The sequence below is a fragment of the Macadamia integrifolia genome, unplaced genomic scaffold, assembly GCF_013358625.1.
Source record: "Macadamia integrifolia cultivar HAES 741 unplaced genomic scaffold, SCU_Mint_v3 scaffold1928, whole genome shotgun sequence".
Taxonomy (NCBI): Eukaryota; Viridiplantae; Streptophyta; class Magnoliopsida; order Proteales; family Proteaceae; genus Macadamia; species Macadamia integrifolia.
In genome coordinates, this window is record NW_024868421.1 from 58,783 (window position 1) to 84,537 (window position 25,755).

General features: G+C 39.2%; 1 long non-coding RNA gene across 1 annotated transcript; it reads left to right on the plus strand.

Annotated features, from left to right (window-relative positions):
* Positions 1–21,013: 21,013 nt before the first annotated feature.
* On the plus strand, positions 21,014–21,284 carry LOC122065220. Its single transcript, XR_006135942.1, has 2 exons — positions 21,014–21,153; positions 21,242–21,284. It is a non-coding gene; the product is annotated as an uncharacterized LOC122065220 (long non-coding RNA).
* The last annotated feature ends 4,471 nt before the right edge of the window (positions 21,285–25,755 follow it).

The window sequence follows — 25,755 nt, forward strand, 5'->3', positions numbered from 1 at the left end:
TTTAGATGATTTTGCAAGTCACCCATCTGAAGAGCACGTGGTGGGTCCCACAGTCGAGTTCCCTAAAGAGGACTGGTTGGCCCCTGAGGAGTTAGGGCACGACACTGATTGGTCGTGCGAGAGTTATGCTGTGGGACCACAGTTCTGATGCCGAGCTGAGCTCCATTTCTGATGCTGAGCTGAGCTCCACTTTTGATGACAAGCCGAGCTCTACCTTGTGAAGCCAAGCTGGGCTCAACCTTTGATACTGAGCTGAGCTCTAGGTTCTGATACCGAGCCGAGCTGTATACTCTGATTTTGATGATTTCTTTTATGTACTTGATATGTGAATTGTACTTTTATTGTGTAAATATCATGCATTCGGGCCCACATGTATATAACTATTGTATCACAATTCGGGTATCAAGTATTATGAGAATATTCACAGGTAAACCAAGTCTTCCGCTGATCTGATAAGCTTTTATTAGTTGTGTGTATGCTGCGGTGGAATACTGTATCAGTTGATCCTGGCAGGTTTGGGTTAACCGGTGTTAACCCGGTCACTGGCCCGGTTCGGTGTGAACGGGGTGTGACCGTTACGTTGATAATCTTTGCCGTTTGGTCACATTGTGAATTAGTTGGGTCTTGATCATCATCGTCTAGATGTTCTCCCAAGGTGTCAAAATTCAGAGTCTACATTATGTTAAGACACTACATTCTTTTCGCTCTATTAGTTATGCAAAACTGATTTCTTGACCTATATTTTTGTCTTACATTAAGATAATATCATATAAACAGAAGATAAATGTGGTTATCAATAATTCTTTCTATTTTATATTTTGAATGACATTCAAATATTTTGTTGATCTATGCAAATATAAGAAAGCCCTGAAGTTCATACCACAAACACACGTACACACAGACACACATATATATATATATATATATAAAAGAGAGAGAGAAAGAGAGAATTATTTATTCTGGAAAATATGGTTGAGCAAAAGATTGAGTGCTTACTATTGTAAGGAAGAAATTTTCCTTTACCGCACGGTGCGGTGAAGGGAGGAGAATCTTGTACCCTCTCCCCCCCCCCCAATCAAGTGGCTCTGAGGCTACGCAGTGAGCGGGTTCAACATGGCCTTAGGGAAATTCAGTCTATTTTGTAATGTGAAAAGTAATCATGAAATTTTTCCTTCTAATAAACTCTGTTACCTACCAACGAAAAGATGGTACCGTGTTTCGCAAGACCAGACAACGATCTCTTGCCATTATTTATTTTCCTTTGGAAGAAGTTCTTGGACCACGCAGTGAGGTTTAGTGACCCTAGGGTTGGGGTTCCAATGTACCCCCTCTCCCCCATTTCTTGTGGCATTGATGCCACGCGATGAATGAATTCTAGATCACCATGGCTTTTGGGAAACTCGCGTTGTCCTGTCCATTTTGTATTTTTATCAACTATAAAATATCTGGTTGACCTTTGCAAATATAAAAAAAAAAAGACTTGGAGACCTTCATATAACAGAGAGAGAGAGAGAGAGAGAGAGAGAGAGAGAGAGCCTTAGCTTATCATCTTTTGATCTAATTTGCTTAACATAGGTATATTGCTTTCCAAAACCATTTTATATCTCAGCGTAGGGTTTTCAAAATAGTATAACTATCACCCTACGTTGAGAGGCTTCCCAAAGTAACATTTCCAAAACAACAACCTAATATATCATTATGCTACTTGCATTAAATTGCTACCCTACCTTATCATCGAAATCCCAAACAGCAAAATAATTGGGGGATGACCATTTAATACATGTAGGTCATCAACAGGTCCCCACTCATCAAAATCAGGTGAGAAAACCCCAAAATGTTTGAATTCATGCCTAAAGGAATTTAATGCCAAGAAAAAATGCCTGGAGGAACTTCATGCTTGGCATTTGGCACAATCCATCTAATCGAAGAAGAATTAAAAGAAATTTACTATTTTGGAATTATCATCAAGGGATTCCCTACATTTTCAAATTATGTGATCACCTGATTCTTGTATGGTGCAGAATGTTGGGGAATTAAGAAACATCATATAGATAAACTCAGTATAGTGGAGATAATGATGTTGAGATGGATATGTAGCAATACTAGAAAGGATAAAATAAGGAATGATCATGTTAATTACAGAGTTTATTTAAGATTTGTTCCGACACATGATAAGATAAAAGAAGGTCGTTTGAGGTCATATGGGCATGTGCAACAGAGGCTTTAATTTGGATGCTTTATTATGGAGTGATTTGATTTTGATTCAAGGAACTACAAGAGCCCCGGCAGACCTAAAATGATCTCAAGAAAAGCGGTGAGGAAAAACACACATAGCTTAGGTCTTGTATAAATTATAACCTTGAATACAAATGGCTAAAGAATAAGAGTCCATGTAGCCGATCGATCCAATTTAGTCTGAATAAGACTGGATTACTCTTGTTGTTGACAGTCCTATTGCAAATGGACCACGTCAAATTAGGAGAAAGAGTGAAAGAGTCCAATTATATGGATAGCAACACCACCATTTCACATGTCTTACCCAATAAAAGTTGCACTGATGACTAGGTGAGGTCCCTTGACCTAGAAAAGGACTTGTGTGAATGACAATCCTAATTGCGTGGAAGATGGAAGTACGCGTATTAAAAGACATTGTTGACCTCTGCAAATATTTGTTTCCATTTTATATTTTCATTTGACTTCAAAATTCATTGTTGACCTCTGCAAATATATTAAAAATAAAACATATTTAAGAAACAGTACAAGTACTCTTTCTTTTAGGTTAGAGTACTTGTACTGCAACCCCAGAACAAGTACTGATGCTATGCAAGTCGTAAGGGCATTGCCCCCAGTTTCCAGGCCGAAACTGATCTTTATACTGATGCTATGCAAGTCGAAAGGGCGACCCAGGAAGCAGGCCTTCCTAGAACCATGGACAATGGCTGAGAAGGGGGCGTTCTGTCCATTCTCATTTGATGTACTATATCTGTATTTTTTCTTTTTTTCTTTTTTATTTTAATATACATGATCTTTTAGTGAAAAAAAAAAAGAGATGAGGGTCAGTGAAACTACGTAGGTAGATATGTTAATTCATTGATAATATAAAACATACATTATACATATTAAAAATGACATCCAAATTTTTTTCTTAACTTTTGTTTGATAAATAAATAATTTTTGGAAGTGAATGTTATTTTACTTATTTTCTAATAATTTATTAAATTAACAAAATGAATTATTCTAAATAATCTTTAAATCCAAATTTATGATTAATGATCAGTTTTGATATTCAACACAATGGATAACGACCGATGTTGCACCAAAAAAAAAAAAAAAAAGGATAATGACCGACGAATTTGAATTTATGATGACTGGCCCGCCGCCCACCTACCTATTTGCATGGATGATAAAAGGAACTATCCGTTGTACTAGCGGAGAGAGAACTTTCTCTTCCAATTTAAAAAAAAAAAATCTTAATTCTCAATTGTCTGGCGTTTTTATTAGACCTTATACTCATGGTTTTAGGTATCGGTATTAAAATTGGTATCGGCTGAGATAGGGGTGTCAACCGGTTGGGCCGGTCCGGTTTCGATCGGGCTTAATCGGGCTTGAAGACTTTTAAAGGCTACACCGTGTCTGCCCATTTAACTAATCGGGCTTAGTTAGTGAGGGCATGGTACACTTTATATTCGGTTGGTCGGTCTCGGGCTATAATCGGGCTACTAAAATCAAACCTTAATCGGGTTTTAGTCGGGCCTTAACCAGACCACGGACATGTTTAATGTTAAACGGGTGTAACCGATTTCTAAACGGGACTTCTTTAAAATGACTGAGTAACGACGCCGTGACAGACGATGTTTGAAACCCCAACTACTGTTCTATGATCAAACATAGATCAAAGTTTTATATTGACATTCCTTTAAAGTTGTGACTGTCTAATTTTTTATTTTATTTTTATTTTTTATTTTTTTAGATTTATTTGTGGAAAAAACTTTGTTGGTTTTGTAGTTGTTCGAATGTTCTCATAACAAGTAAAACCTGAAGGACCAAGGTATAAATTAAAGACTGTTCATGATCTTACTAGACCTTCAACAATTCTCCAGTGAGGAAAGCCTCAATTAGTTTACTTCCTCATAAAATGCTCCTATACAGCTATAGAAATTTTGAAATTGAATTAAAAATTACAACAACTGACAAGAATAAAAGAGAAATGGTTCCCATGAAGAGCATCAGTCACTCAGTAAGACTGATGAATAGCAAGGGTGCATGTTCACCATTGTTTTCATACTAACTTCAACAAGGTTGCTTGTCACACTGCTGTACAATTGTATGGTACTGTTTGCTGTTACATGGATTTAATGAAGAGAGAAACCAACTCACATTCTAAACCAACTTACATATTTAAAATCATCACAAAAAATCCAAAACATTGATCCAACATCCTCATAATTAAAATATTTAGAAATATCATAAAAAATCCTAAATCCTTATCCTGTCAAAGCATCCCACAATTAAAATATTTAGAATCATAAAAAGTCCTAAATCCTTGTCCAAGTATCTCATAATTAAAATATTTAGAATCATAAAAAATCCTAAATCCTTATCCAAGCATCCCACAATTAAAATATTTAGAAATATCACAAAAAATCTTAAATTCGTATCTAAACATCCCCAAAGTTAAATATTTAGTTACATGACCCAAAATTATCCTGATTTCGTCCAACCTGGAGTGCTTCAACATCAATCCCACCTAATATAAAATAGATGAAGCATAAACATTAGTAACTGTAAAGATAAAAGATAGCGAATATGTCATAATCAAAGAACAAGAATGATATTACCCGTGGAATTTCACCTATCAGACTAAACATTAGCTGCAGTAGAGGCATTAGAAGATCTTTGTGTATGTTCTACTGTAATATTAGTATCACCACTCACATCCAAAGACAACACATTCCCCAAAGCATTAGCCAAATCACTAGCATCATCAACCGGTTCAACTTTAGGAGAGAGAAAATATGGTAAGTGGAGAGAGAAACTCTACGGTGGAGGAGATTGGGATTCTGGCCGGAGGCCGCCCACTTGATCGCGCAAAGCAGAGGCTCATTACGGATTTCCTGCAGCCCCACCTATCTCTTGGAACAGGTTGCACGCCTGCACCTGCTGTGCCTATTGTGGATGTTTGCAATACTGGCTTTTCTTCCCTCCCTAAGAAATCCTACTCTAAGGTGGTTGGAGGCGTTCTCCCTGATGTTGCCGACCTACCTGACCCTATTCATGCCGGAAATCTCACTAAAATCGTGATTCCCCAAGATGCCTATGAGGAACGTCTTCTCCGATATCGCTTTGCTTTGGTGGCCAGAATTAATTTTCGGTTTATTTCTTTGGATGAAGTTTGGAAGGAAGCTGTGAATTCTTGGAACCTTAAAGAGAAGGTTTTTATCAAACCTATGGGATTAGGCTACACTTTATTCCAATTTGAGGCTGAGAAAGACATGACAAACATCTGGAAACAAAGTCCTATCAAGATCGGATGGCAGTTTATTCGCTTCCAGCGGTGGAAGCCGGATTTTAATATCCATGATAACTCTCCTATTTCTAAGCTTGTCTGGATTCGATTTCCTGGGCTCCCCTTCGAATATGGCACGAGCGGATCCTCCTTTCCATGGCAAAAGCCGTGGCGCGCCCCCTGGACATTGATAAGAGAACACAAAATGCATCCATAGGGAACTTTGCTCGTGTCCTCGTGGAGATGGATACTTCAGTGCGGCGGTTGGAAGAAATCCAGGTTGAACGGCGACAACCTGGAACAGGTGATCTTTTTCGGTTCAAACAAAAAATCATATATGAAGACGCATTGGGAAAGTGTGGTTTTTGTAAAAAACTTGGTCATACCATTCAAAACTGCATTTGATTTAGATTCAAGGAACAAAAATAGCCCAGGGCAAACCTAAATGATCCTAGAAAAAATGGTGAGGTTATACACACGTAGCTTAGGGCTTGTATCAAGTATGACCTCAAATAAAACTGGTTGGAGATCAAATATTCATATAGTCGATCGATCCCATTTAGTAGGAATAAGGCTGAATTAATCCTATTGGTGACAGTCCTATTCCAATGGACCACATTATATTAGAGGGAGGGAGGGAGAGAGAGAGAGAGAGAGAGAGAGAGAGAGAGAGAGAGAGAGAGAGAGAGAGAGAAAGAGAGTGCACCCATTGGTGCATGTTTCTTCCCACGACTCTCTTTCTGCCTATGATCGTAATAGAGAGAGCGCCTAGCAGGGCTTGCCTTCCCATGGAGGTATAGAAGAGGTGAGGAATGACATTCTCTCCCGAGCTTCAACTTCTGGTTGAGGAGGAACCTCTCGAGGTGGGCATGCGCCCTTGGTTTTTGCCTCTTCACGAGGGGGAGCAAAGAGCAAGTCAAAAAGTGATTCCGGATATCGTGATCTCTTCCATCCTGGACTTAACATATAGAGATGGAAGAATTTCCATCATTCTTTCTGAGATGGAGGAAATTGATGTTGTTGGTTGTACAGTAGAACAGTTTGCAGTCCTTCAAGGGAAGGTATACATCACAAGAGACAGTGGTCAAACATGTAGGTCTGGAAAATATGGCCCCTCCCTTTGTTAATTATGTTACTGTTCTTTTGGAACATTTGTGGTGCTAGGAAGGCTGCAGAAAAACGAGCCTTGAAATTTATGCGGGAATCTTTGCCTGACGTGGTGTGTCTAGTAGAGCCAATGGTTGATGTACCTAGCTTCCCTGCGTTGTTCTTCAATAAGTAGGGATATTCAGCAGAGCTGATTCATAATGTTTGGATCAATAAAAACCCAAATATTTGGGTGATCTAGAGATTTGAGTTGCAGAGACCTACCGTCCTCCAAATGTCTGATCGAAATATCTCGGTGTCTCTTCTGTGGGTAGGGAAGCCTATTCTTCTATGTATGGTCCATGCTAGCTGCTTTAAAGTTCAGTAAAGGGATCTTTGGGCCAACTTAGGTTAAGCTACTTCTATTAATCTTCATTGGCTAGTGGAGGGAGACTTCCATTCCATGCTTTTATCTCATGAAAAGTGTGACCCTAGTAGATTATATGGGATCAAAGGTTGGTTTTAGGCTACAGTGGATTCTTGTGATCTTATTTTCTCTCCCTCTCAAGGAAGAAAATTCACATGGACCAATAATACGCGACATGGGAATGTTTTAGCCATTTTTTTTCACTAAAGGTCTCAGAACTATATTAAAAATCAGAAAAGAAAATAAATACAAGACAACGACTGTGAATTCCCCACCTTTGGCAATGCCATCAGCAGGGAAAACTCAGATACTAAATACAAAATCTAAACCTTGGTCTAGATAAAGTATTGTGCATCAACTCATCCTTGATATAAGAAGGGAAAGAACCGAAATCACCTGATCTATCATTTTTAGCTGCATACTTAGCCAAAAAATCTGCAACAATGTTTGTTTCCCTGAAACAATGAGTAATTTTCCATTGAATCGAGCTAAGATATTGGCTAACACCAATCCATTCTTGCAGGACAAACCTCGGGATGGTTTTTTCCTGAACTTCCATCACCATAGCTTCTGAGTCCGCTTCTATCCAAAGCTGAGAGATTCCAAGGGATTTTGCACTATATAGACCTTCCGCAAGACCACGAAACTCAGCATAATAATTGGTTTGAACACCCAGCGAGATGATAAAAGCATTAAAGGAATGGCCAGAGATATCTCTAAACAAACAACAAGCACCAGCCCTTCCTGGGTTTCCGAACGAGCGACCGTCAACATTAAGTTTCACCCAACCTGCAGATGGCTTGCACCAGAACACTTCTAGAATGGAATAGGGTTTTTTAGGAATACCTTGAAGACTGAGACTTCTGCAGCAAATAAGATCTGAAAAATAGTTTACCACTCCCTGCAAGTTTAGAGTAGACTCTTTGAGGTCTCTCTTAACCATATTAAGAATACATCCAGGATGTCTAGAAGCATTCTGAAAACGTATGGTGTTCCTTTCCTTCCATATGTGCTCAGAAATTAACACAAAACCGACTAGCCAAGGATCCTTCACAGAGAGCATCCTACTTTTTCTTAGCCACCAAAGAGCCATATCTGATATGCCTAACTGCTGACACCAAGTCATACCAAAATAAGATAGGAACCTATTCCAAACCTCCATCATGAAGCAGCATTCTATATATAAGTGCTTAAAGTTTTCCTCGGACTTTAGGCAAAATGAGCATTGATATGGGAGGGGAACGCCCTTGACTTCAATATGGTCATCAGTGGGCAGCTTACCAGTCATAAGATGCCACCCAAAAATGGACTGCCTTGGCTGAAGATGAGATCCCCAAACAATAGGAAACCAAGGAGTTTTTGGCCTCTTGCTACGAATTTCAGCCCAGGCCGAACTAAAAGAGAAAACCCCAGAAAGAGTACAATTCTAGAAACATCGATCCTCTAAATTGTATTGAGGAAGAGGGATTTTTTCCACCCTTCTGAAAATATTTCTCATAAAATCAGAGTTTACCTTGGGAAGGTTCCATTGAAAATTTGAGATAACATCTGCCACTCTAAGCTTTGCATCGGAATGGGAATGTTTTAGCTGTTCTTTACTAAAGTTTTTTCAACTCTAAATGGCTTCATATGTTTCATTATTGTGCTCAATCAGTGCTCCAGTGATAGGTCTTTGACCATGCTCCCTTGCTCATTTTCTTTGAGGTACTATATAGACAGAAAAATATCCCTTCTCATTTCCATAAATTTTGGATGGAGCAGTGTGATTTCCTTCAGGTTGTTCAAGAGGTGTGAAAGGATGTCAGGGAAGGGTGTCCCATCCTTGGTCTTGCTCAGAATCTCAAGAAGCTGAAACCGATTCTTAGAAGTTGGGCCAAATCTAAGTTTCCAAATTTCAATGTGGAATTTCACACAACTAAGTTTGAGCTTGAAGCTGTCCAATCTTTAATTGAGCATTAAGGCATGGATGATGATCTTTTTTCTAAAGAAGTAGATGCCAAGATCAGTCTCCTTAAAGCCATAGAGAACCATAAAAAGTTGGCATTTGAGAAGGAAAGGATAAGGTGGATGAAAAGCAGGGACCATAACTCAAAATTCTTCCTTCTTTCTGTAAAGTTCGCCATGCAAAAAATATGATCCTTGTATGCAATAGATTTTTATGAAAACTTTCATAAATCCGAGCCAACATCTGACCATCTAGAGCTTCTTAATTGTGTGCTAGAGGAGATTTTCGATGTGGATCGAACAATGTTGGATTCCATTCCAACCTCTAAGGAAATTAGAGGATCAGTTTGGGATCTTGATCAAGATGGGTCCTAGGTCCAGATGGGTTCCCAGTCTTTAGGAAATATTGGGACATTGTGGGTAATAATTTTTATAATGCTATTAAGAATTTTTTCAGTAATGGGAAATTGCCAAGAGGGTTAAACAATAGTTTCCTAACCCTCATTCATAAAGTGCAAGGTGCCAATTCATTGGATAAGTATCGTCCGATCTATATGGCTAATTTTTTTGTAAAGCTCTTTCTAAAATCATAGCTTTAGAGTTTCTAATCTTCTTCTGAGATTGGTGTCACAGGAACAAGGAGCTTTTCAAAGAGGGAAGATTATCTCTGCAAATATTGAATTGGCCTCTGAGTTAGCGAATCTCATGCACTTAGCTGTTCGTGGTGGAGGTATGGGTATCGATGCTCAAAAAGCATTTGATACTCTATCTTGGAATTTTTTATTTGCCAAATTGCAAAGATTTGGTTTTTCAGAGCTTTGGGTCAAATGGTTGCACCAACTTTTGGTTTCCTCAAGGATCTTAATATTGCTCAATGGAGGTCTAGTTGGATTTTTCAGGATTGAAAGAGGTCTTCATCAAAGTGATACAACTTCCCCCATTCTGTGACATCCAAGAATATGGCAAGTACCAGACCTACCTAGGAGACCAGTGAGGTGTCCCCACTAAGGATACCACAAGTACCAAAGGGTTTGGGAGATCGGTGAGGGCATGGTAACTATAGTCCCTCATCGCTTAGGGAGAGGTTGTTGGGCTAGTTAATAACCTCTAGCCTCCTTAACATGGCACAACGCGTTTTAAAGCCTTGAGGCCCATGGTTCAAAAGAGGACAATATTGTGCCAAAAATAATGGGGTCAGGGCATTACAAATGGTATCAAAGTAGGCCTTAACAGAGTGTGGGGCAACAGTGGAGATGCTATGTCGAAAGGGGGGACGATTGTGACACCTAAGTATACAAGCAAGTACTAGACCGCCTAGGATATCAGCGAGGTGTCCCCACCAAGGATACGGCAAGTACCAGGGGGTTTGGGAGATTAATGAGAGTGTGCAAGCTTTAATCCTACATCACCTAGAGAGAGGTTGTTGGGCTAGTTAATAACCTCTAGCCTCTTTAACATGGCACAATGCATTTTAAAGCCTTGAGGCCCATAGGCCAAAGAGGATAATATTGTGCCAAGGTTAATGGGGCCGGGGCATTACACATTCTTTTTATTTTGCCAAAGGAAGTTCTCTGCAGGGACTGAGAAGATTGATGGAGGAAGGGTAGTTGAAATGCCTCCTTGGTCCTAGGGGTGTGTAAGTTCAAAGTCATCTTTTGTTTTGCTGACGGCATATTTATCTTCATGAATGCATCAACCAAATGTGTCAGGAATCTCAAAGCATTTTTGCATAAGTATTAGGACTTCTCTGGTCAAAAAATGAACTTGGAAAAGAGTAAACTGTTATTTATCAAGGTAGCTCCACATAAAAAGAGATTTATTTTATACGAGATGGGAATCCCAATTTTCTCTTCACCTACCAGATACTTGGGAGTGAAGATCTTCAAAGGAAGAGTTTATTGGGATATGTTGCTACCCCTAATATATAAGGTAAAATCTCGTCTATAGGGATGGCATGGAAAACTCCTTTCTATGGCTAGTAAAGTGGAGCTTGTACGCTTTGTAATTGCAAGTATGACCATATATAACTTTGCTGTATATTGGTAGCCAGAGGCTATTATCAAATTAGTGGAGCGTTGGATGAAAAACTTTATTTGGACTGGGGACATTGATTCGGTGAAGAAAATATTAGTTAAGTGGGACTCTATATGCAAGCCAAAGTTTGAGGTGGCCTAAGAATTCGTCGTCTAAGAGATGTTAGTAAAGTTTGCCTTTGCAAGCTGGTTTGGTAGGTGAAACACGAAGACTTTCTGATGAGCAATTTTTCTTTGGGCAAGATTTGTTCATCCAGATGGATCTCTCAAAGACGGATACAAGCAATCTTCCATCCAAAAAGGCTTTAAAAATTTATGGGCTTTCATTTTCCTGGAAAGGAGTAATCAAATATTTGACTGTAGGCGCACCTGAGCGCAGAGTCTCTCTAGACTTTGTTCGTGTCTTCCGTAAAAGGTAGATTTGGATGAGAATTCTTGGGCATCTCACGAGTGCTAGACAATGGGTGATGGTAGAAAAGTTATTTTCTAGTAGGGATGTTGGCTAGGCTCGAATTTCAGTGGCAAGTCGATCCCCTCTTCACTGCTCTTTCGTTCAAGGAACCTTGATGAAGTTGGCATATTTTATTGTAGATCATCAATGGGTCTTTCATCAATTTCATTCCACTTTCTTAAAAAAAAAATGATGATATAATGGATTTCACAATTCTTATGGGGAACATGAAAGATGTGTGCTGTTGGAACTTATCTCTTTTAGGGAATTTCTCCACAAAATCAGATTGGGAGGGGTTGTGGAAATCTTCTCTTAAAGTAGATTGTTCAAGGTGGGAGTCTCATCTCTTTCCTCGTCAATCAGTTTTTGGCTAGTGATTATTTGATGAGCACATTTATGTGTGAAATCTTAGGTAGTAAAGCATGCATTTTACATATTACTCTCTTTTTGCAGGTTTTCTATTTTCAAGGTCTTAAGGACTATCGGACGCCATATCTCCAATTTTACACATAAAGAGGCCCCGTTTCGTTTCATGGTTATGAAGAGGACGAAATTCTGAGTAAGATGGACGTGTTGCATTAAAAGTACACATCCATTTGGTCACCCGTACAAGTGATTATTATTATTTTTTTGTCAGAAAAAGAATAATGGATCAGAACTTAACCAAGATGCAGAACTAGCCCGTTGCAGCTGTCCCAAGTGTACAAGGAATATTCCAAATGCCAAAAAAGATCGATGGACCCCCCTTGAGTGAATGAAGATTCTTTTTTTTTTTGTAATACCAACTACTTAGCGTAGTTGGTGAGTTGTGGTGTGCAAAAATCCCTTGCTCACCACGAGGTCTCAAGTTCAAACCTCTTGACTGCTATTTTTTGGAGATTTTTTTTGAAAGATTTTCTCTCTCCTACTCATCACTTAAAGCAAGGGGCATGGATGGAACTTCCTACTCAATTAGAAGATGTCCTAATTGATTCAAGCAAGGAATAGGAGGTCAGCCAAGGGAGGTGGTGCACAAGTTTGAAGAAAAGAGAGAAAATAAGAGAAAAAAATAGAAAAAAAAGGAAGCAAAAATCATGGAGATTCTCTTTCCTATTTTCTCTCTTTTCTTTCTACTCTCTCCCCTCCACCTCATCACACACGATGACCAAAGGATTCCCTTGGGCGTCCTTCTCTTCTCTACCCTATTTTTTTTTCTCTTTTCTCTCTTCTCTCATAATTTCCACCTCATTACAATAGAATCTCAAAAGATCCTACTTTTTAGAAACCAATTCATTGGTTTCCCTCCCCCATTCTCTATATAATAGAATAACCACAAGGGGAGGGCACACTTCTCTTTTAGGGTTCCCTCTCTTCCTCTCTTTTTCTCTAGTTTTTATTATGCTCTCTTTAGTAATAGTCAGTTGCCCAATGGTGTGAACAATAATTTCTTGGTCCTTATTCCTAAGGAGGAGGGAGCCTCCTCTATAGATAAATTCCGGCCATTGTGTATGGGGAATTTTTATTGTAAAATTCTTTCCAAAATAATGGCAATGAGGCTTACTAAATTGCTCCCTAGGTTGATTTATGAAGAACAGGGGGCATTTCAGAAAGGAAAGTTAATCCATGACAACATCAGTGTGGCCTCAGAGCTGGCCAATATGATGTTTGCTTCTATGAGAGGGGGAGGTCTAGGATTAAAAATTGACATCAAGAAAGCATATGATACTCTTTCGTGGTCCTTTATGTTTCAGGTGTTGCGTTGCTTCGGGTTCACAGAGAAGTGGATAACATGGCTGAACCAAATTTTGATATCCTCTAAGATATCGATTTTGATTAATGGAGGTCCACAGGGATACTTTGGTGTGGAGAGAGGGCTGAGGCAAGGGGACCCAATATCTCCCATGCTCTTTATTATTGCGGAGGAAGTGTTATCAAGAGGCTTGAAGCATCTGATCCAGAATAATAAATTGAAGCCAATTCATGGGTCTCGCGGTGTCAAAACCCCTGCCCATATTCTCTTTGCTGATGATATATTCATCTTCTCCAATGCTTCTATAAGGTATGTGAGGAATCTTAAAGACTTTCTTCTAAAGTACCAAGAGTTTTCAGGGCAGGGTATCAGCTTAGAAAAAAGTAAGCTATTTTTGGGGAAAATTTCCCCTTCCAGGAAGCATCGAATATCTGATACTTTAGGCATTCCCATGTGTACCTTCCCTACAAGGTATCTAGGTGTGGAAATCTTCAAGGGAAGGATTAAAAAAGATACCTTGTTGTCGATTATGGACAAGGTTAAGGGGAGACTGGCAGGTTGGAAAGGGAAATTGCTTTCAATGGCGGGCAGGGTGGAATTGGTTAAATCGGTGCGTTCGGGAATGCCGACCCATAGCTTCTCTATTTATTGGTGGTTTGCATCTCTAGTGGCGATGATGGAGAAATGGATGTGGAATTTTATTTGGACAGGTGATGTAGATACGGTAAAGGCTGTCACGGTGAAGTGGGACTCTATGTGTAAGCCCAAGGATGAGGGAGGGCTGGGTCTTAGGAGACTGCGAGATTCCAATAAAGCAATGCTGTGCAAATTGATTTGGAGGATTAAAACGGAGAAGACAGCAGCGTTGACCTTACTTAGAGCTCGGTTCCTAAAGAAGGAAGGAAAATCTTTCAAAAAATGCAACACCTCCACTATATTTGTAGGTCTTAGGAAAATATGGTCCTTCGGGATGACAAGGAGCGTTGGATCATAGGGAACGGCCAGCTTGCAAATTTCTGGAAGGATAAATGGTGGGGTCCAAACTCCATTATGGAACTTCTTTCGCTGGATAGCGACCAAAGCCTCTCTACGTCAGCAAAGGTGGGGGAGTTTATCAGAAATGGGGAATGGCGCCTACCTGAGGTAGTATCTCCTCTTCTTAATGAAATTTTTGGACAGATTAAAAAGATCGACATTCCGAGTTTGCAGATGGAGGATTTCAAGGGGTGGTCGCTAGTTCCTTCAGGGAATTTCTCCTCAAGGTCGGCTTGGGAGGCTGTTAGAGTGAAATCCTTGAAGGTGAACTGGTCTTCTTTGATTTGGCAGAAGAACCTTCCTCCAAGACACTCCATTTTTGGATGGAGAGTGGTGCATGGCAGAATCCCTACGGACGATCTGGTTTGCCAAAAAGGTGTTTATCTCCCGTCCAGATGCAACCTGTGTGGAAAGGCTGAAGAAAGTGTGGCTCATATTTTTTTACAATGCTCATTCTCCATATCAATATGGAAGTATTTTCTAGATTTTTTTGGAGTGGCGTGGGTAAATCACCCAACCATTCAATCGTTGTTCAAGTGGTGGAAGAGGAAATCTCAAGTGATTCAGATAAAGAAGCCATGGAAGTTGGGTTTGCTCATCATTATCAACCATATTTGGTGGGAAAGAAATAAAAGAAGGCAGGAAAATAAAGAAAGGGCAGTGCGGTATGTTTTTCAAAGTATAAGGCAAGAGGTTCAGCTTTGCTGTGACGGGTCAAGTGAAGAAGTTCGTTCGATTTCGGACTTGATGACTTGTAGGAAGATAGGTTTAAGTATCAAAAATCCAACTTCCCCTTCCCCTCTTGAGGTTCACTGGTGTAAGCCTCCCAGGGCGTGGATGAAGATCAATGTGGACGGTAGCTCGCTTGGTAATCTAGGCAATGCAAGTGCTGGTGGAGTCTTAAGGGACAATGCAGGCAAGGTAATCGACTCTTTTAGCATTTTTATGGGATTCAAACAAATATATGAAGCTAAATTTGAGACGGTTTTGGAGGGTATTCTACTAGCTAGACACTATCATGCTAGGGGTGTTTGGATTGAGTCGGACTCAGCGTCGGTGGTCTCAGCAGTTCAGAGAAGGGAGATTCCATGGTTTGCCCTGCAGAAATGGAGATCTGCCATTCCCTTTTTGGAGTCGGTGCAATGGAAGATCACACACTATTTTCTTGAAGCTAATGTAGTGGCTAATTTCCTAGCTAGGAAAGCATCTAAATCTTGTATTTCAGAATTCTCGGTGAAGTTCCCGAGTCATGTAGTTGCTGAGTTAGCTTCAGATGCGTTGGACAGGCACCGTTTTCGATTCGGCTAAGCCCTCTGCTTGCTCCCTCTGCTGATGGCTATGATGAAGGTGGAGGTCGCAAGTGGGCTTAGTGGGATCGGCCTGCCCTTTTGTATTTCTCTTTGTTTTGCTTTCTTCTCTTTCAATAAAATCACCTTTTAGAAAAAAAAAAAAAAAAAGAACAAGCTGTGGAGCATCTCTTTCAAGTGCAAATTTTTCTTCATGATTTGTTTTCTCTAGGCCTAGCAATTTCAGATTTGATTTAGTTCAGATCTAGTTTTTAGGGCTGGTAGTATTTCAAATCGATCTAGTTTTTCAGTTCACGTATTGAAGTTCAGGTAGGTAGGCTTCATCATAAGTCTTCTCTCCCCCCTCTCATTCCCTCTTCTGGCTACCATTCATTCTTAATTTAGGAATTTATTTTCAGTTTTTTACTTTGATGCTTTCCCTTTCTCCCAAGGTCCTTGGCTAGATGCATGTGTTGGCTTTGCCCCTCTCTAGCTATGGAACAATCATTTTATTTTTCTTATTTGCTTTGCCTCCCTTCCCCTAAATCTAAGTAGAGTAGCCCTTGAAAGAGTAGCTCTCTGGTCAAGTGGGGAAGCTCATATTATTTATGGTGTATCCCTCGGGCTAAGTAGAAATACCTACTTGTGTATCTCTCTCTAGCTTTATTCCCCTTTTATTTTATTTATTTACTTTTCAGCACTTTTTATTTCAGCACTTTTACTTTTAGTTATTTGCTTTTTAATTGCGTGGTTTGAGTATTTAAATTCCTAGATAATGAATGGTTAGGTCGTTTAATTTTTATTGTAATTTCAATTCCAAATTTCCTAGATGTGTTGGTTAGGACGTTTATAGATGCATTTGTTTTAGGTCGGTAGTTAGAATTAGATCACTTTAATCAATCGTTACACTTTCACATTATAAAAGAAGCTTAAAATAAAGTGGCTGCTCTCCTTGTTTTCAATTCATTAGCTACACTGATCCATACGCTTACGGTCAATTTTAAAATTCAAACATTATTTCATAAAAAAATTACTTGTGATGATAAGGTCAATGTGAAAGGGGTATGTCTACCCTCTAGTTGTGATTATGTTTGAATTCAGAAGAATCTTCACTTTATCTCGTTCATGAATGCAATTTCAAAAGATATTTATGGAGTTCTTTTGCTCAATTCTTTGGTGTCTCCTGAAATGGAACTTTCAATGAGGATTGGGTTGCCAGTGGCAAATGGTGGTCGCAGAAAGCTAGTACTCTTGGCCTTAAAAGAGTGTAGTCTGCAGGTTTTACTCTTATCCCTTACTTCGTTTGTTTAGAAAGGAACTCTCACATATTTAAAAGTGTGGCCAGAAGTCCCCAGGTCTTCTTCTCCTTCTTGTTGAGCAATCTTAGTTTTTTCTCCCAACTTCAAAGGAAGAATCTCTTCAGTGGCAGATTTGATTAGCTCGAGGAAGTTGGCCATCTCTGTTCCTGTCCCGAGAGCAGAGAGTGTTGAAAGTTTTTTGGTGTCGACCTGAATGGATGTGGATTAAGCTAAATGTTGATGGCTGTTCTCTTGGAAATCCAAGAAAAGCAGGTGTTGGGGGGAGTCTTTAGAGATGAATCGGCTAGAGTGGTCTCATCCTTCGGTCTCTTTCTTAGTATCAACTCTAACTTTGAGGCGGAATTCCATGCGTTGATTGGTTTGGAGATAGCTAAAGACCTTGGCCTCTCTCATCTTTGGGTCGAATGTGATTCAGCTTCTGTGGTGACAATGATCACAAAGGGTCTTGTTCAATGTTTGTTATGCAATGATAGTGGTCCCTTCAGCCTTTTCTCTTGTCTATATCTTGGAAGATATCACATTGCCCTAGAGAATCTAATTTGATAGCAGATTACCTGGCTAAGATGGCTAGAAGGTTGGAATCCTCTGTGGTTCTTCATAATTGGATGTCTATGCTTCATGAGGAATTAAGATTAGATGCTTAGGGAAGAGCAAGATTCAGATTCTATTAGTTCTGGTCTTTCCCCTGCTAATGACCATGTCAAAAGTGGATGTTTAGGCTAGATTTTTTTGTCTTTTAATCTTCTTAAGTTTAATTATCCTTTTGTACATTCTTTTTATCTTTTAATACAATTGACCTTTTAAAAACAAGAAAAGAGAGTCCAAGTTATATAGTGTTCACAGCACCACCACTTCACATGTCTTACCCAAGAAAACTAGTTACTGACGACTGGGCGAGGTCCCATGGTCTTGGAAAGAACTTGTGTGAATGACAATCCTAATTGCATGGGAGATGGAAGTACACGTGATATTAGTGAGGAGAGACCCCATTCTAGGGGTCATATGGTTGATTGGGACCGAAAATACTGTATTGGCGGCTGGGCCAGAAAAGGACTCTCAAACCTTCAAAGACTTCGCTCGCTTGGGGACCCAAAGTACTGTATTGGCGGCTGGGCCAGAAAAGGACTCTCAAACCTTCAAAGACTTCGCTTGGGAAGTCTTCTGATCTATTTGTTTCCATTTTTCATATTATCTAAAAAAAATTAAATGTTGCTATCAATATTTGTTTCCATTTTGTATTTTGATTTCACTTTAAAATATATTGTTGACCTCTGCAAATATAATTTTAAAAAATAATAAATAATAATAAAAATGACGTCGAAACCTTCATATACAAGAAACAGTTCACGTGCCCTGTGTTTTATGTTAGATTCCATAACATAAAATAATGGTTTATCTGTTATGTTTAATATTTTTTTATGGGAAGAAAAATGAAATTCATTAAGAATAAATGATTGAATTTACATCACTGTAGGATTGAGGAGAAGAAAGAGAAGTTCTTTTTGTGAGAACCCAGAAAGCCTTAACCCCTACCATCCTTTCAGAATTTACTGGTTTCAAGGTCTAGCCACCTACCATTTCTTTTATGTTAGATTTCATTCTTTAGGCTATGGTAGAACTTCTTAGTAATTTGAAGGATTAATTAAAGCGACGCCATGGGTAATTTTGCATAACACCAGTCTTCACCCACCATTTTTGATAGTTGGAATATATCCACAGGTACAATCTAAGTGTAAAAATGTAATAAAAATTGATTTAGAAAAAAAAACAAGGCGGGGTTAATCCTATCCAGGGTGATCGATCCGGATCAATATGAATCGATGCTGTTTCTGAGTTTTAAAACTTTGAATTGGATAGACTTCTTTTGGAGAAAGTTTTCCTTCACCCACAACATTTTCTAATTGAGGAATTCTGAATAAGATCATAATTAAAGGTGATGGAAAACTCAGGAAAACTTTCCCCTCTATTTTTTAGGAAAGTTTTTCTACACCTAACCGTCAATGGCTTTTAATGTGTGCCCGCTATAGTATCTTATATTAATGTTATGTTTGGTAACACTTTTGGAAGTGTTACCATTGATTTCGTGCTCGTTAAGAACAAATTGTAAGAACAATAATGTTTTAGCACGCCGATCTGTTTTTTGCTCACAGAGAATAGTTCATATTAGAAAATATACTGTCATGCTCATGGGCATGTTTTTTCTCACTTTTTTTTTCTCCCAAACTCCCTCATCCCTCTCTCGCGACCCTAGCCTCCTGCTACCCATTTGCAACCAAGCCAGTTAACCTACAACCCTAGCTTTGCAGCCCCATCTGTAGCCCAAACCCATTGCTCCCCAGCACCCCTCTCTATGATATCCAGCCTTTCCCCCTGAATCCTCTCCCAACTGCAAGCACTCCTCTCTTCCCCTGCATCGCCCCCACACCACCATCTCTCTCCCACACCCTCATCCCTATCATCACTCTGCCAGAATCTCATCTTTGTTGCCCCTTGACTAGGGGTGTCAATTCGTGGCCCGACCCAACTAAATCGATCGGGACCAACCGTTTATAGATTGGTCCGGCCCGGATCATTTATTAAACGTGCCGGGCTTGAGTCCGGCCCGTTTATAAATGATCGGTCTCGGTTTTGCTACCTGGACCGTCGGGCGCCTGATCGAGACCGACCGAATAACGTCCGACGGAGACCGGCCTATTGTGTACCGACTTGGCCCGACCCTTTAATGATTGTAGAATACCTATTTTACCCCCCAAATTAAAGAATAAAAACTAAAAAGTAAAGACATGTTCACATTTTAAATAATGGTTATATTTGGTATCATTTATTGATTTATTGTCATTTTTTTGGGCTTGCATGAGTGGGCCGGAATATAATAGAACATTTTAAAGAGGGCCCGTTTAAAAACCGGTTAAAGCCCGTTTAACATTAAACATGTCCGTAGCCCGGTTAAGGCCCGACTAAAGCCAGATTATAGCCCGAGACAGACCGACCGAATATAAAGTGTACCATGCCCTTAATAACTAAGCCCAATTAGTTAAATGGACGGACACGGTGTAGCCTTTGAAAGTCTTTAAAACCGATTAAGTCTGACCGAAATCGAACCGACCTGACCGGTTGACACCCCTACCCTTGGCGCACCCTTTTTCTCTAATATCATCCTTGGAAATCACCCTTGCAAACATGGTAATGCCGTCCCATCCACCTTCACCCTTCTCTATAATAAGACAAAGACGAGGGTCTGTCAGAAACTCTTTTTGTCACTATTCTATCTATAACACAAGCTGAGGGCTAATGAAAATGTTTTAAGTGGATATATTAATTCATTGATAATATATGTTTTAGTATATAAATAATTTTCGCATCCCAATATTATTTTATCCATTTTTTATTATAATTTATTAAATTAATAAAAAAAATTATTCAGAATAATTTTTTATCCAAATAATTTTTAAATCCAAATTTGCGCACTATGACCAAGTTTTGATATTCATCATGGCGGGCGGATAACGAGAGACAAATTTGATTTTTATGATGACATGGATGACATTCAACATGAAAAAAAGGAACCATCCGAGGAGAGAGAGAACTTTCTCTTCCAACTTAGACAAAACTTCACCTTCTTATAAAATAAAAAATAAGGATTGGAAATAAAATATAAAAGGGAATTTGAAATAATAGGACGACTTCACCTACAAGTTATTTGGAGTCTTTCTTTATACCTGCACTCCTTAAACCCCGTATGAGGCAGAGGCCACATAATGAGCATGACCGATCTCCTACTCATTTATTTATTTCCATTAAATCTTGATTGTCTGTAAAATATCTTTGTGGGATCTTTTCCCACCTTTTTAAATTATTTATTTATTTTTTTTCCTTTGACTTTGTAAGGTTTTGCATCTTCATGTTCATAAATAAAAGTCTTGTTCTGTAAAATAATAATAATAAAAAAAAAAATATCTTGTTGGTCCCCTCTTGATATAAAAAGGACTTGAGGCCTTCATACCAGTCAGAGAGAGGAGGAGTTGAAACCTTCACACCAGAGAGAGAGAGAGAGAGATATGGAAGATATATGTAAGGCATCCACAGCATTTTATGAAAAAGGTGGAACTGAGCTAACGGTGTTAGCTAAATTCACGTTTGAGGGCCTAGATAAGGATGGAAATGGCAAGATAAGTAGAAGAGAATTTAAGAGCTACCTAAAACATAACGGCTACAAATATAATAAAAAATTATTCCAAAAAATTGATACGGATGGAAACCATTCTCTAGATTTTGAGGAATTCAAGGTCTTCTTCTACCTCACTAGACAGGACGCGTTGAAGAGTTGGATCTTCAAGGTGAGTTCCCTCCCTTAATTTGTTCATTTGGGTTAAAGTCTCTCTCTCACTCTCATCGTCATTTTTTTTTTTTTTTTTTTTGGTGCAGGATAACAATTGCAGCAGGCTCAATAACTTTATAGAAAAGTTGGGAAATGTGTCGTCTATAGGATCAGTCGCTACAGGCTGTAGTGTTATTTGATGTTCTGATGTTGATGAACACATTAAATGAAGATCTCCAACTCGAAGATTGGGTTTTAGAGGCATTTTGATGTGGAATTGGAAATGGTTCCTTATGCTATTTTAGGGTTAGCTTGTGATGTGTTAGTAGCTGGTGTTTCGTTCCTATTTTGCTCTGGTTCTTGATTCTCTGTTTCTCATCTGTGTTGCTTGTAATATATTTCAACTTTTTGGGTAAATTTCCTCTTGTAATAATATTGCAAAGTTGCTTATTCCAGTATTATGCTCTCTTTTGACATTGTGTCCTACTTCTATCAACGTTTTTTTTTTTTTTTGGTAAATTAAAGGGTGCACTTGATTCTACGGTAAAGGTACGAATGTTGTAGCCTGATTGTCTAGCGGTCGAAACAGTCTTTCGACATTCTCGGGATATAGTTGCATAGCTCTCTCGATCTCCCCCGACCTTGCACATGCGAAAGCCTTATGCACTGATTTTTTTTTTTATATATGTGAGATATCCAATTTTTGACTAAATTACGGTTCAGGTACATCATGTTGGAAAAAGGAAATTCGGATAATTAAAGAAGATTAATGCTAGTTCTATATGTTCATTCAGGATTTTACAAGATTGTCCCTCAATTAACACAAATGGATATTCTACAACTTACAATATCACTCTTCTTCTATGGTGAGGAGCAAAACTGAGGTTTTTGTAAAGAATCGTCATCGCTATTGCTGGGGGAGATTGGATTGGGATTCTCTATCGCACAACAAGACGAATTTGATGCACTTCTTCATAATGACACTTGGCGATTGGTTCCATATCAGCCATCTATGATGGTATAGTGTTAAAATGGTCGGTTGCCCATTACAAATCCGGTTTGATAGCAAAGGGGTTTGAAACTTTGAGAAGGAAGAGAGACCAAGGGAGGAGAAGGAGGAATCAAAAAGGGAAACCCAGGGAAGGAAGTTGAGATTGAGATCAATTAAACTACAGTGAGAAAAAAGGGGGTGATAGTGTTTTGAAATATTTGGTGTTGAAGCCTCTAAATTTGGGCGGTTTGCTTGCTGCTATCATTGTATCAAAGTTACCAAACGGGATTTAGAAATAGAAACAGGGCATCTCAGGTAACCACTTTTGTGTGCTACCTCTTATGATTATATAAGAAGAATTATTTTTTGTATTCCTTGCAATAGTTCTTTCCAGTTGGAATTGAATCCATCTCCTAAGGATAGACTAGCTTACAATTATTATTATTATTAATTTTTTTTGGTAAGTAATATGTATTGAAAAGAAGAAGAAAAGAAAGCGCATTTACAGAAACAGTGGCAACCCTAAAATCCCCTTTTAAAACCTAAAGAAAGGACAAGGCCCCACAACACCCATGTGGGCAACCCCCATCAACAAGTGGAATCAAACAGGAAGATGGAGTTTCAAGAGAGGGACTCCTTACATTTTATAATAAACTTCATTATCCCTATCACTTCTTACAAATTCTAGAAGATTTGTTAGAAAATCCGAGGGATATATGATTAATTCAGCCATACCAAGTATAGATGAAGCTATGAGATTTGCCGGTTGATTTGCTTCCCTTCACGCATGAATAAACTCCTTCCTAGCTAGAGAATGCACTAAGACAAGAATCTTATTCACCAAGATCTAGGCATTCAATGGACCAACTATTTTTCCATTCAAAATGTCCATAGTAAGCATGGAGTCAGACCGAACAGAGACATAAAGTGAAGCAGTCCATTGTTGATACACAAAGAAATTCCCCTATAAATAGCATAGAGCGGTAAGGATTGAAAAATCAATACTTCCTCTAGTAAAACCTACTATCAATCCTCCTTTAGAGTCATGAATTAGACCACCATAAGATGCTCATCCATTGTTCAAAGTTCAAAGCACCATCACAATGAAGAGCCACCATTAAAGTAGGCAGATTGGACCATAAGCATGTTTTTGGGACTTTGTTCTTCCACTTAACATTCAAACCCAATTTGCAACCATATTCTGAGAAAACTCCATTCTTTGTCACCCATTACCCTCTCTCTCCTCCCTTAGCCAGAGATTCCCATAAGTTCTTAAGATTAATTCACCTCGATTTATATTTCAAAACAAAAGAAATTTGAGAACATAAAAGAAGAAAAAAAAAACAACTTAGGAAGCCTTAGGAACCCCCCAAAATACCCTCTTGAAGCTCAGGATTCGTCAAATTTCCTGACATTCCCTTGACTCAGTTTTCATGTCCAAAAATCAAAAAATTAAAAAATTCCCAAAAATAAATCCAAAACCTCTAGGAAGCCTTCCCACACTACTGGAATATCTCAGAAAGCTCTAGTTTATCCAGATTCTCTCAAATTCCCAAAATATTCTTTAAAGTTGTGAAAGGTCATAAGAAAATTGAATCTTCGAAGAAAGAAAGCTAAAGGTCAATTTACCTCCGCCTGAGCCGGGGAAAAGCTAACCAAGTTGTGTATGCAGCGGTGTAAATTGTACTACAATGATAAAATAGCCATGCATATGGTATAGGGGTAATTTTTGTTCTTTAAACATCTAGTTGAAACCGGTTCAACTGGGTGGAGAGGGTGCCTAACACTTCCCATCTCCGTAACCAAAAAAACTTCCCCTGATCTCTGGACCTGACCAATTCTCGAGCTCTTTCCTTAGGGATTGGGCTCACTAATGAGGTCCTATGCCCTTATCCTAGGTGGTGAATCCAAATATTGTGTTTCTTAATCCTCACGTTTGCCAATAATGTGCCATAGTAGATATCAATAACCATTAAGATCTAAGGAAAGTCTTTGTGACATAGGTACCCATACATTTTTTCTGAGTGAAAATTTGGCAATGCAAGGCTCATGGCCAGGCTATTGCAACTTCTGGACCAGTTTCGTTGACACTTATAGTCCCCTATCCCACACCATGGTGAAATTGTGATTCCCATTCACTGTTGGTTTGGGTAGCCTCAATAAAAAAAATGACAATGGGAGACTCCAAATCTCTAACTTCTTTGCCATTGTTTGCTAGTAGAGATCCTCTCCAACAAGAGGATTTTAAAACGAGCTCTCCATTAGCGACATATGGCAACTAGTAATCCAACACTCAAAGGAGACCCTAGCCAAATACTAAATGACACTGAACCCACCACATTATCCAATAACCAAAAAAACCAATCCAAACCTACAAAATCAGTAGTCTGTCTTGTGTGATAGCTCATCTCTATCCCTTATGGCCAAGGGTGTAAGTTTAGCCCTAATGGCCCGAACCCGAGCTGGCTTGTCTGGAGCCCGAACAAGGCTTGGGCTAGGGCTAATATTTATGATCCCGAGGGCGAGTTAGAATTGAAAAACACTGACTCTGGTCAGGGTTGGGCCAAGCCTGGGTTGAGGCCTAGGTCAGCTTGGCCCAATCCGGACCTCATTTTAACCCTGATTTAAATAATATAATTTAGTGTTGTCACCTATCCTTTTATTCAGAATAATCTGGGTCATTTATTCTTATGGTCAAGTGTCCTGAATATCGGTTTTTGTTTTGTTGCACTTCATACTTAATTGTGTATGGATAATTTTTATTTTTATTTTTTTAATACATAGGACTCAAATAGCAAAACACAAGATCAATCAGGGTTAGCTTGAGTGGCAAAAATCAGGGTCAATGAGTGCCAGGGGTTTTGGGCTTAGGCATGAGCCCAATAAGATTGGGTTGGGCCTGGGTTGAGTTTTGAGGACCTAAGATTGACTTAGGTTTTAAGAAACTCAGCCCTGTTTCACCATTTCACCCCTACTTTTGAGTGTTAACTCATCTCCATCCTCACAAAGGGGCTCATGGGGAGGACAGGCAAGAACGCCACCATTTTATTTGTCTCGTCAAGTCTGGTCGCCATTACAATTTCCTTGCTTTGGATAGCTGCCAGCACACAAAAGGCTCCTTCAACGGTTGCTTCTTCAGGATTTCAGTTCCCACGATCAGAGCCCCTCTTCTTCTTCTTCTTCTTCTTCTTCTTCTTCTTCTTCTTCTTCACTCATTAGAAACAGAGGAGCTGCAGAGAGAAGTGATATTAGAGACCTTTTTAACTTTTATGGACTAGGGTTTTGTGGAACTTGATTAATGTTGCTGCCGAAAATCCATATGTGCTGATCCTGCACAAGCACAGATGGCAGAGGCCCGGAGCTTTATCCGGGGTTAGTCCTCCGACCCTCAATTTAGAGATCGGCCGCACAGTTTTTTTATAGGAGTAATGGTGTGGGTTTTGATGCTTACCTTTTTCTTCCTCTCCGGCCCTCTTTTATAACCCTTAGGGTTTAGGGTTTCTCTTTTCCTTGGAGGAGTCCTCCTCGGGTCCGCCTCCTTTCCTTTTCGAGTCCTACTCGGATACGTCCTATTCCCTTCATGGAGAATATTCCCTTTAAGCGGTTGACAGAGTCGGAGTCCTTGCAGCC